The sequence below is a fragment of the Ailuropoda melanoleuca genome, chromosome 1 (genome assembly GCF_002007445.2).
Source record: "Ailuropoda melanoleuca isolate Jingjing chromosome 1, ASM200744v2, whole genome shotgun sequence".
NCBI lineage: Eukaryota > Metazoa > Chordata > Mammalia > Carnivora > Ursidae > Ailuropoda > Ailuropoda melanoleuca.
The window spans coordinates 130,924,078-130,937,055 of record NC_048218.1 but is presented as its reverse complement, the minus strand read 5'-3'; the positions used below and the strand labels follow the sequence as shown (position 1 = coordinate 130,937,055).

General features: G+C 39.1%; 1 pseudogene; it reads right to left on the bottom strand.

Moving 5' to 3' along the window:
- Positions 1 to 12,198, bottom strand: part of LOC100482307 — an 88,460-nt pseudogene extending 76,262 nt beyond the window's left edge.
- Between the last annotated feature and the right edge of the window lie 780 nt (positions 12,199 to 12,978).

Genomic DNA, 12,978 nt, shown 5'->3' with positions numbered 1-12,978 from the left:
TTTTATATATTATAAATGTTATATACATATTATATATATATATGAAGAAATTGAGTCAAAGAGTTATATTCCAATACAACTTAAAGTCCAGTTTGGTAAGAGGCTTTAGGCAAAGCTTAACAGCTCACTGATTTTTTTTTAAAGATCTTATTTATTATTTATTTGACAGAGATAGAGACAGCCAGCGAGAGAGGGAACACAAGCAGGGGGAGTGGGAGAGGAAGAAGAAGGCTCCTAGCGGAGGAGCCTAATGTGGGGCTCTCCCACAACGCTGGGATCACGCCCTGAGCTGAAGGCAGACGCTCAACCACTGTGCCACCCAGGCGCCCCTAACTGATTTCTATCATTATACACAAGTAATGGAATTTTCATGGTATAGTGATGGCAATCTACCTAGACCTGATTTGACCTCTTTCAATTTTCAATTAAAATACCTGTGAAAATTCATAAAAGAGAGAAGTTGAGAACTGCAATTTGGACTGAAGTTACCAAGAGATCATATCCCAAATATCTAGTGAATGATCCCTAAGTGCACCACTAAATGTGCTGAATTTTTAAATGCACTCTGGAATTGTACATGTTCTATAGTCTGAAATAGATATAGTAAGTAGCTCTAAGAAAGGGAGTATAAGGCTGTGGCTTACACAACTGCCTGATTCTGGCTCAGGGCCTAGGGAATGTGAGGAATGTAAAGTCAAATAGTCAACCCCTACACCACAGGGTGGGGACAGATAGGAATTGTACCCCTTATTTTCTCTACTCCCTATCTCCTCATGCTGACTTAAAAATTTTTTTAACTACTTTTTTTTTTAAATACTCATACTGACAGCACAAATACCAGCAGCACTAGAGACAAAGTGGTGAGAGGTGGTGTGTTGCACCATGAGAGGGACTGTGGCTCTAGGAACAACAACGAAGTAGAGAAAAATAGGAGGCACTGTGTCAAGAGCCCATCAATGAAAGAGAATCAAATATATTCATAAATGGTAAAGGTAGCGTTTCAAATCAAGGGAGAAATGAGTGAAGAGTCAATACAGGTTATTAAAATATTCAGCAAACCATTAGCAGACAGCCAAGGAAGGAAGGAAGGAAAGAGGGAAAGAGAGATGGAGGGAGGAAGGGAAGAGAGGGAAATAGAGGAAGTAAGAAAGGACAACTGAATGTCCTTACTTTTAGGCTAAATTAATGTCTAGATGATTTAAAATTTACATATAAAACAAAGGAAATATAGAAATAGAGGAAACTATATAATAGGCAAATAATAATACCTAATACTGCTTGAACCTTGTGCCAGACTGTGGCATAATTTAAATATATTGTTTATTTCCTTTAAGTATTCAGGAGCATATTAAAGTAATAATAAATCATGACCTAGTCAAAGATAACACAAAAAAAACATAAAATAAAAGCTAAAAATTAGGAAATATGCTAACATTATGCATCATCTTAGTAGATCTTGGAAAAATCATATATTAATATCCATAAGTGTTGAAAATTTGGAATTTTGCAAAACAATACTCAGTACTATAAGAATGATAAAATATATCTATTTCAATGCAAATCCAGCATTATGCTATATGGAAAAACACTAGAACAATCTCTACTAAATTCAGGAACAAGACAGGATGAACATTACCACCACTAATATTTATCATTGATTAAGCTTGAAAACATCCAGAAGATTGCACTGGAAACTAACAGTGGGTGCCTCACTTGTTATTTTGGATGGGGAGATGCATCTGCACAGATGGGGATAGGAGTGTGTAATAGATGTATTATTACTTATAAATATTTGCTACTCCTCCCTGGAGTAGTATTATCGCTTCCTACCCTTATTGGCCTCAGGCTGCATCATAGGATTTGCTTTAGCCTGTAAATTGTGATTGGAAGTGATAGGTTTTACTTCCAAGCAGAAGGTTTAAGCACCAATAAATCATTAGTTTAGGGGTGATGTTTCTAGTCAGTGGGGGAAAAAAGATGTTCTTTGAAATAAGTGATGATGGAGTGACAAACTAGCTCTATAGAAAATGATAATAATCGGATCCATTCTTCACACTAAAAATTACAAATGTATCAGAGATATGAGTGTAAAAATTGAATTGATGTAAGTATTTAAAATCGTCAATAGCTGAGCTGGAGAGAGCTGAGCTGCCATGTGTCCAGGTGGTAAATTAGGACAAGTCAAAATGAAAGAAACAATCAAGCCTTTATTCACTCATTGAGACATTGTAAGCAGGAGGCAAAACAGGAAAAAGTACCGGCTTTCCCAATGGTTTATTTTCCCCCTAGCAACTGCAGGGTGAGAGTCAGATGGAAGCAGATGGCAGGAAATCTCCAGCTTTTGTATGGACCTGGGGGCTAAGGAGAGACTTGAAGATGGCTAGAAGCGGGACAATACTGAATATTGAGAGATAGTGGAGAAAAACATCTTCAAGGTGCCTGGATAAGGTGGTTTTCATGAAAGAGGTACTTGAGAAAGGCTTGGACAGGCCCTTCCCCCCAGCCAAGGAAGTCTCTAAATGGAGACACTATGGATAAAGATGGGTACATTTGATTACATAAAAATAAAACTTTATATCACAAAATATAAGGGCAAAATAAAAGGACAGATGGAAAATTGCATTGGAGGTGTGGGGGTGTTGAGTCTTTAACTGCACCTCCCTCCAGACTGTGCACCAAGTCTTGCGTGAGGAGGGCAGCTTTCCAGATAAAGACAATACTTGCCTTAATTTGGGCCTAAATGATCACACATTAAGTTTTGGGCCTGGAGCAGGACTCCTCAAAAATCATGTGTAAATTACTCTATAAACTGGAAGTGAGGAAATGTTTTCCAACCATAATTCAGAAGCAGTATGGATAAAGATGGGCACATTTGATTACATAAAAATAAAACTTTATATCACAAAATATATGGGCAAAATAAAAGGACAGATGGAAAATTGCAAAAACGGATTTGTAATTTATGTTAAAAAGGGTTACTATCTACAGTGTATACAGTACTTCTAAATGACAAAAATAGACACACAAAAAAACCCATCAACCCCACAGAAAAATGAGTTAGAAATATGAAGAGACAGTTAAAAATGCAAATGACTCTTACCCATATGACAAGATGCTCAGTATCATTCATAATAAGACAAATGCAAATTAAAACTACACTGAGATGCCATTTCTCACATATCAGATTGGAAAATCAAAAGTTTAACAACACAGTCTATTGATGAGATTGTGAATAATTAGGCATTGTCATTACTTGCTGTTGGTGCTGCAAAATGGTAAAATGCCCATGAAGGGGATATTGGATATATCCAGCAATATTGCATATATATTTACCTTTTGAAGTAGCAATCTCACTTCTATGAGTCTATCTCAAAGTTACACTGACAAAAATACAAAAAGATGCAAACTTACAGCTATTTATAATAGTACTATTTAATACCGGAAGACTGAAATATATATATATCAAACGGGGATGGATTGGGGCACCTGGCTGGCTAGGTTCCAGTCATGATCTCAGGGTCCTGGGATTGAGCCCCCCATTGGGCTTCCTGCTCAGTGGGAGTCTGCTTCTCCCTCTCCCTCTGCCCCCTGTCCCCAGCTTGTGCTCCCCCTCACTCAAATAAATAAATAAAATCTTAAAAAAAAAAAAGGAAATGCATTGAGTAAACTCTGGTGTATGCACATATTGGGGTACTATGCAACTTCAAAATGGAATGAGAAATATCTATATATACTAGTATGGGATGCTATTCTGTATACCTTCTTAAATGAACTGCCAAGAGAGGGTCTGGCAGATAGTTCTCAGATATCAGTCCCATCAGATGATTAAAGACAGCCACCTTGCCCAAGGTGGTATTTCTTTTCCAGGTGAAGTTGAAAATAGAAAGGTCTGTCTCCCTTGCTCTAATTCAGAGCATTTCTTTCTTTTTTTTTTTAAGATTTTTTAAATTTATTTATTTGACAGAGAGAGACATCCAGTGAGAGAGGGGGAGTGGAAGAGGAAGAAGCAGGCTCTCAGTGGAGGAGCCCGATACGGGGCTCGATCCCAGGACTCTGGGATCATGCCCTGAGCGGAAGGCAGATGCTTAACAACTGAGCCACCCAGGGACCCCTAATTCAGAGCATTTCTGAAGGGTCACTCCATCTTTACATAATCTGAAGGTCAGCTAAGGCTTCAACTGAAACTGGATCCAGCTAATCTTCTTCCTCTGCAAAGTCCTACTTCTTTCCTTTCCTCTCTAAAGTTATAATAAACCACCTGCACAATAATCTCCATCACAGATTTTGCTTCCCTGGGAATCTACCCTGTGAGCTTAGTGCCAGGAGCTGTTCCAGAGAGCCAAATTTGGATGGGAATTTGAAGCTGGATCACTCCCCACACATGGCAAACTATGAATGGAATATAGATAGCCACTGGCACGACATGGCAATGCAATTGTTAAAATTGTTACTAGTGTGATACTGCAGTACCATAATGAAAGACGAGAGTGCATTAGCTGGTGCGGCATATAAACTATTTAAGAAATATGAGGGAAACCACAACTATAAGAGCAGTACAGTTGAGTGGTTTTTGCTAAACTTGATCATTCCGAATTAGATGATATATAGCTAAAGTGATTAATCAGCAAGTAAAAGCTAAGGGTGAAAGACTAACTGTCTGGGGGCTGTTGTCTCTTGAAACCAGAGGGCAGAGAAAACTAAGGACCCAGCTCAGAACACAATTCTCAGATTCACCAAACTCAAAATATTAAACTCCCAACTAAGGTAGAAGTGCTATGCCTAGGTCAGAACCATAGTGAAGAGAAAAGTGGGACCCTGACACATGTAATGCATATATCTACTTGATGCCCTGAAAATTCTCAAAGTCTACTAGACTTGTTGAGCCTATACAAATGGCCCACATCTCTCTAAAAAAAGATTACAAGTTTCCCTTCCTTAAAAAAAAATGCAGAGGCCTCTTCCCCACAAAACATCCCTTGAAATCTGTCCTGACTGAGAACATTCTGGGCCGAAGGAGGAAAAGGAACTGTACGTCAAAAGAGCCATCGGACCTAGCCATCATATGCCAGGAAGAGCCAGTGAGACTAGATCCTGAGGGAGTCTTATCAAGAGCACCAGAACATAAAGTTGGATAGGAGGAAACTATCAATGTATCCTCTCCTATGATATAGAATAACTCTCTGTCAAAGGCCTAAAGAGGTATAAACATCTTATTAGGATATCTTCTAGAAGCATGGAAAATGCAATGACTTATACTAAGTGAGGTGGAAATGCCTGAATGCTATATCAGATAGTGGGGAAAGGTTATTTAAAAGCTAATATAAGTGGGTTTGCTAGAGTGAATATAACATATAGGGCCAGAAAACCCACAATACTCACCAAAATTACAAGAAATATGTTAATGAGAGGGTCACCAGCAATATTTTAAAGTTTAGCATAGTTTTCTGTAGGCTAAGGCTAATAAATAGAACATGACATTAGAGAACAAAGTCAAATAATAGAAATGGTTATGAGAGGATCTCAAAACAATAGTCCAAGCAGCAAGAACAGACAGAAGCTGAATGTGTGCAATAATTATGAGTGGTGAGGTCAGAAAAACAACTAGGGAAGCCTGATAAGCAGAGACTTATGGAAGTGGTCAATACACAACTTCCCTAAGGGAAAATTAGATGGACAGGAAATAAGGATACTACACCATCTGAAAAATCAAAAGATTTTGGGCACCTGGGTGGCTCAGCCGTTAAGCGTCTCCCTTCGGCTCATGTCATGATCCCAGGGTCCTGGGATTGAGGCGCACATTGGGCTCCCTGTTCGGCAGGAAGCCTGCTTCTCCCTCTCACACTCTCTTTGCTTGTGTTCCCTCTCTCGCTGTCTCTCTCTGTCAAATAAATAAAATATTTAAAAAAAAATCAAAAGATTTTAAGGATAACCAGAATTCTGAGGATAGTTGCCCCAGTAAAGAGTCATGGCCTCTTGTTAGTTTTTGGAAGTCAGAACTTAATGACTGAGAGGTAAGGTGGGATCCTGAGAAGGGAGGACCCTGAAACACCATGACAAGTATAAATGGTCATAAATATCGCAATCTCTTCCTAAAGGAAACTATAGCCATCTAATTTGGTAACTATACACTGGGGAAAGAGGACTATTTAAACATTTCAAAAACTATTAGAACAATAGTCCTCATGTCAAAAAATGAATGATTATGGAAATGCAAATTCAAAGAAAAATGAAATATCACTGTACACCTCTCAGAGTAGCTAAAATAAAAAATAGTGACATCATATACTGACTAGGATGTGGAGAAATTGGACTATAAAATGATACAACCATTCTGGGACTATTCTGGCAGTTTCTCAAAACACTAAACATACAATTGCCATACGACACATAATTGTTCTTGAGCATTTGCCACAAAGAAATGAAAGCTTACACTCACAAAGAAACTATACGAATGCTCCTAGCAGCTTTATTCGTAATATGCAAAACTTGGAAACAATCCAGATATCCTTCAACACACTTCAACAAACTGTGGTATATCCATGCCACGGAATACTATTCAGCAATTAAAAAAAGAACAAATCAGTGATACACACAACAATCTGAATAAATCTCCAGGGAATCAGAGTGAAAAAAGCCAATACCAAATGGTTTCATACTATATATTTCCACTTATACATCACTATTGAAATGACAAAATTTTAGAAATGGAGAACAGATTAGAAGTTGCCAGGATTTAAGGACCAAATGGGGTGAGAGGAAAGTGGATGTGACTGTAGGATGGCAACGTGAGAGAACTTTGTGATGATAAAATGTTTGTATCTTGAGAAAATGAACGTTAACACCCTGGTTGTTATATTTACTATATATTTTGCAAGAAGTTACCATTGAGGGGCACCTGGCGGGGGCTCAGTCAGTTAAGTGTCTGACTCTTGGTTTTGACTCAGGTCATGATCTCAGGTCCTGAGACTGAGCCCCATATCGGGCTCAGCACTCAGTGCAGGGTCTGCTTGTCTCTCTCCCTCTGCTCCTCCCCCTGTTCTCTCTCTCTGTCTCTCATAAATAAATAAAATCTTAAAAAAAAAAGTTACCATTGAGAGAAGCTGTGTAAAATGTACACAGAATATCTCTGTATCATTTTTTACAACTATATATGAATTATCCCAAAATAAATTTTATTTAAAAAAAGCTTCATGCTGTGATGCCTCCTTACAGACCCTGTGGAATTCAAAGCATAATTGGTGGAAAAGACATGGTATGAAGTTTATGACTAGACCCAATGGGAGGCTCATATCTCAGATTATGAGGTTCCTAGAGCAAGACAGTGCTATATGAAGTAGAGAATTACAGACTTTTTGAAAAACACCTTCTGGTGTACTACTAGGATCTGGTAGGGAGTGCCTGATTATGGAACACCAAATGACTATGCAGGCAATCTTGATATATTCATCCAAGGCAATACTGCTTAACAATTAAAAAAGAAAAAGATTTACCCACGTACGATATGGATGAATCTTAAAACTTTATACTGAGTGAAAGAAGATAGACACAAAGAAGTATGTATTGTAAAATTCCATTTATATGAATTTCTAGTACTAAAAAAATGAATGTATAGCGTTAAAAATGAGGTTAATATTTGAGATTGAGGGAGGAGCTGACTAATTCAAAGGAGCAGAAGGAAGTTTTCTAGGATGATAGAAATGTGCTATATCTTGATTTACCACAAGCCCTATCAAAATACCAATAGCATTTTTGATAGAACTAGAAAAAATAATCCCAAAATTTGTATGGAACCACAAAAGACCCCAAACAGCAAAATCAATCTTGAAAAAGAAGAACAAAACTGGAGGTATCACAATCCCAGATTGCAAGATAAACCACAAAGCTTTAGTAATCAAAACACTGTGAAACTGGCACAAAAGTGGACGTGGGACACAAGAGAGAGCCCAGAAATAAACTCATAATTAAATAGCCAATTAACCTACAACAAAGGAGGCAGAAATATACAATGGGAAAAGATGGCATCTTCAACAAATGGTGTTGGGAAAACTGGACAGTTATATGCAAAAGAATGAAACTGGACCACTTTCATACACCATACACAGAAATAACTCAAAATGGATTAAGAACCTAAATATGAGATCTGAAATTATAAAAACCTCAGAAGAGAGCATAAACAGTAATTTCTCTGACATGGGCCATAGCAACATTTTTCTAGATATATTTCCTGAGGCAAAGGAAATAAAAGCAAAAATAAACTATTGGGAGTCCATTAGAATTAAAGCTTTTGCACAGCAAAGGAAAATATCAACAGAACAAAAAGACAACCTACTGAATGGGAGAAGATATTTGCAAATGATATATCCAATAAGGGGTAGTATCCAAAATATACAAATAATATACAAATAATCCAATTAACATGAGCAGAAGACATGAACAGATATTTCTCCAAAGAAGTCATACAGATGGTCAAAAGACACATGAAAATAGGCTCAACATCATTCATCATCAGAGAAATGCAAACCCAAACCACAACGAGATATCATCTCACACCTGTCAGAAAGGCTAACATCAAAAACACAAGGAGCAACATGTGTTGCAAAGATACGGAAAAAAAGGAACCCTTGTGCACTGCTGGTGGGAATGCAAAATGGTAGAGTCACTGTGGAAAAAAGTAAGGAGGTTCCTCAAAAATTTAAAAATAGAATTACCACATGATCCAGAAGTTCTACTACTGGGTATTTACCCAAAGAATACAAAAACACTAATTTGACTAGATATATACACCCCTATGTTTATTGCAGCATTATTTACAATAGCCAAAATATGGGAGCAAACCACCTGTCCATCCATAGATTAATGAATAAAGAGCCCGTGCGTGTGCGCGCACACACATGCACAATGGACTATGACTCAGCTATAAAATGTAATGAAATCTTGCCATTTGCAACAACATGGATGGACCTAGAGAATATAGTTCTAAATGAAATAAGTCAGTCAGAAGAAGACAAGTACCATACGATTTCACTCATATATGGAACTTAAGAAACAAAACAAATGAACAAGGAAAAAAAAAAGAGACCAAACAAAAACAAAAACAAAAAACCAGACTTTTAAATATAGGGAAAAACTGGTAGTTACCAGAGGTAGGTTGGGAGATGCGTGAAATAGATAAAGGGGATTGAGTACATCTATGGTGTTGAGCACTAAGTAATGTATAGAATTGTTGAATTGAAGATGGAAACTGCCCAGAGCAAGTCCAGGCCAGGAGGCCCCAGAAGTTGGAAAATTACTAACAATGAGCCAGAGATAACCAGAAGCCCTACTGGGAGCAAGAGATAACCAGCCGTTTCTTCTTCTGTAAACAGGCTTCCGGCCACAGGCTCCCTGCACTACTGTTCCCGCCTAAAGCAGCCTCCACCACCCAGTTCAAATCCACCTACCAGAGGTCAGCATAGGCCTTGGAGCCTGGCTGCTTGAAGCCCCTATAAAAAACCTGTAACCCTGTTGCCTGGGGCCCAGAATTTGGAGCACGAGCTCATCTGGGTCCACGGCGTAAAATAAATCTGAGTTCTCCTACTTCTCCGTGTGTTACTTGGTCTCTTGCTGGTCCAATTCTTATTTTTCCTCAACAGAATCACTATGTTGTACACCTGAAACTAATATAACACTGTAAGTTTAAGAATAAATAAATAAGTAAAAGAAAAAATGTATATGAGTGGAAAATAAAAAAGGAATGCACTGTATCTTGCCAGGGGTAGTTGGTACATGGATTTTTACAATTGTCTAAGTTCATCAAACTGAGTAAGTAAAATGTGAGCATAATCTTGCATACAAATAATATCTCAATACGTTTGATTTTAAAAATTGTTTTCAAAAATGACCTACTAACCAACCTGAACAAGCTCCCACTGGCAAAAGATAGTAGAATTTGAGACCTTCCAAGAGGTGGAAGAATAGGGGATCTTAGTTTTGTCTGGTCCCTGGAAATAGCTAGATAGTTATCAAATCATTCTGAATACCTGCAAAATCAACCGGAGATCCGAGAAAATAATTGCTACTATTTTACAGTTAGAAAAGTGACCACTTTTTGCAAGGTAGGCGATAGAGAGATGTGAGTCTGAGGGGATACATCAGAAGATAAACCAGAGGGGTAGAGAGCCTTCGGAAGCCGGCTACTGGAAAGTGTTACAAACAGCAGAATGCAAAATCGGAACCTTTAGAAGTTTACCTGAAAGGTGCTCAGACAGTGTTCAGGAGGCAGAATCCCAGGTGGGACAGCATGGTCTCAGGATCCCTGGGGTCACATAAAGAACCGGGGTGCCTGAATGCGTCAGAGTTCCCAGGCATTGGAGCAGGAAAGCTGGTTGTGAACAGCGAGACCAGGTGCTTCTTTCTGCTCCGTGTTGCCATAAACCGGAAACCCCTACTTGGTCAGGGGAGAGCTCTCTGAGCAGAGGCCCAGCAAAAGGCAGAACTGCAGTGAGACCCCTTCCTACCTGGGAGGATCAGCCCGGGTATACGCCACAAGAGTCCCTAAAGTTTGGAGACTCATAAGGGGGGTCTCGTGCCTGAGATAAAAGTCCTGGGTCACAGATTGGGTGAACACAGAGTTCAGTCCAAAACAAGAGAGACAAGAGCAACTGACTGCTTTTCTGTGAGGGGTCAGTGAAGAGTGGGGGACGTGAACTCTTAGCTCCTGGGATAGAGATTGGGGCACCACCATTTTCAGCCCCAGCCCCCTCCAGATCCGGAGCTGCTTACGATGAGCCCAGTGTCCTGGTGAGGGCAGTGCAATTCCTCCCCAGCAAAGACACCAGAGAATTAGTGAAACAGGCCCCTCCCCTAGAAGAACCCAGGAACTTTGGCAACTACCAAGTTTACCAATCATACGAAACTATAAAACTCCAGCTTTGGGGGAAAGAAGCATTCGTGGTTTTTTTCTTATTTTTCTTTAATCCTTCACTTTTATATTTCATTATCCTTTTCAGCTATTTTCTTTATCAAATTTTTTTAAAGTCTTTTTAAATTTTCTTTTTTTTCACTTACCGTTTATATAATTTTTTTTTCCATTTTTGGCTTCCTTTCATTGCATTCAACTTTATTTTTGTATATATATAAGTTTTTCTTTCTGACCTATTTTGGGATCTAGTTTCTTTTAACAAGCACACCAAAATACACCCAGGATCTAGTTTATTGTTCTGTTCTGATCACTTCCTTGTTTGATTTTATTTCCATTTTACTCCCATATTTTCCCTTTTCTTTTCTGTTTGGTTTCTGTTCTCTTCTGACTGTGTAGCGTGTATTTTTCTGGTATAGTCATTATTCTTTAGTCCTTCAGTTTTATATTTTGTTATCCTTTTCAATTCTTTTCTTTTTTGGGAGGGGTTTAAAGAAGGGACTGTATTAGTAAGAACTTGGGGAGAGCCTGCCATCCAGTACCCCCAGAGGAGGCAGGCCAGGCCCCCACCCACTGGCTGAGGGAAGTCTGAAAGCCCCAGCGGCTCCCAGGGAATGTCACTGCTAAAAAAAAAAAAAAATATATATATATATATATTAACCATTCATGGGAGGGCAGGAACAGGGCTGGGGTAGAATCAGAGGATCTGGTGGTCAGGCTGGCCTGGGATGACCTGCAGTTCATGCCCATCTGCAACCCAATGATGTTCTTGCCCTCTTGCAGCTGGTTGTCCGAGAAGTTCCGAGGGTTCTCCTTGAACTTCTTAGGAAACCATTTGGGATCCCCAGAAAAAAGCCCATCCTCCTGGGCCACTGCCAGTCCACCCAGGTTCATCAGCGTCTGCTGCATACATGGCATGTTCTTCCCTTCCCAGAGGTCCACAGTTTGGAAGACGTCAGTGAGTTTTGAGGCCATAGTGCTAGGCCTCCTGAGGGAACAGAGATCTTCTCCAGCTGTTTGAAGGCCATAGTGGAGGCCTGGATCTTCTTCACTGAGGCTTGTCCCTTGGGGTACAGCCCGTTGATTAGCTCACACAGCACTGTGCCATCCTTAAGCCAAATCTGGAAGTTCTCCTGCCCAGGCTGGGGTGGGCCCACGTGCTTGTGGCACTGGGTGGTGACTCACCAGATCAGGATCTGCTCCAGGTCTGTGTCCTACAGTTTCTCAATCTTCTGTTGTACCTTCTATCTCAGGCCATAGGCAGGTACCCTATTGGCCATTCCAAAAGGCAATGGTGGCTGTGGGGCACATTGGTAGCTGGGGCAGCACAATCCTGGCAGGGACTGCCAGTGGAGTCCAATTATTTTCTTGTCTTATCAATTATTTTTTAAGTCTTTTTAAATTTTCATTTTTACGCTTGCTGTTTATATATATATTTCATTTTTGGCATCCTTTCATTGTATTCAACTACATTTTTGTATATATATGTAAGGTTTTCTTTCTCGTCTATTTTGGGATCTAGTTTCTTCTAACAAACAGACCAAAATACACCCAGGATCTAGATTATTGTTCTGTTCTGTTCAACTTCTTGTCTGATTTTATTCTCCTTTTTTTTCCTTCCTTTTCTTATCTGATTGGTTTCTGTTCTCTTCTGATTAGTGTGGTGTATATTTTTCTGGCATAATTATTATTCTTTGCTCCTTCAATTTTATATTATATATTCCTTTTCAATTATTTTCTCATCAATTATTTTTTAAGTATTTTTAAATTTCATTTTTACACTTTTACACTTTTAAATTGCTTTTTTTAAATAATTTTTTTATTATATTATGTTAGTCACCATACAGTACATCCCCGGATTCCGATGTAAATTTCGATGCTTCATTAGTTGCGTATAACCATCCAGTGCACCATGCAACATGTGCCCTCCATACTACCCATCACCAGTCTATCCCATTCCACCCCCCCGAAGTCTTCAGCTTGTTTCTCATAGTCCATAGCCTCTCATGTTTCATTCCCCCTTCTGATTACCCACCCTTTCTTTATCCCTTTCTTCCCCTACCGATCATCCTAGTTCTTAT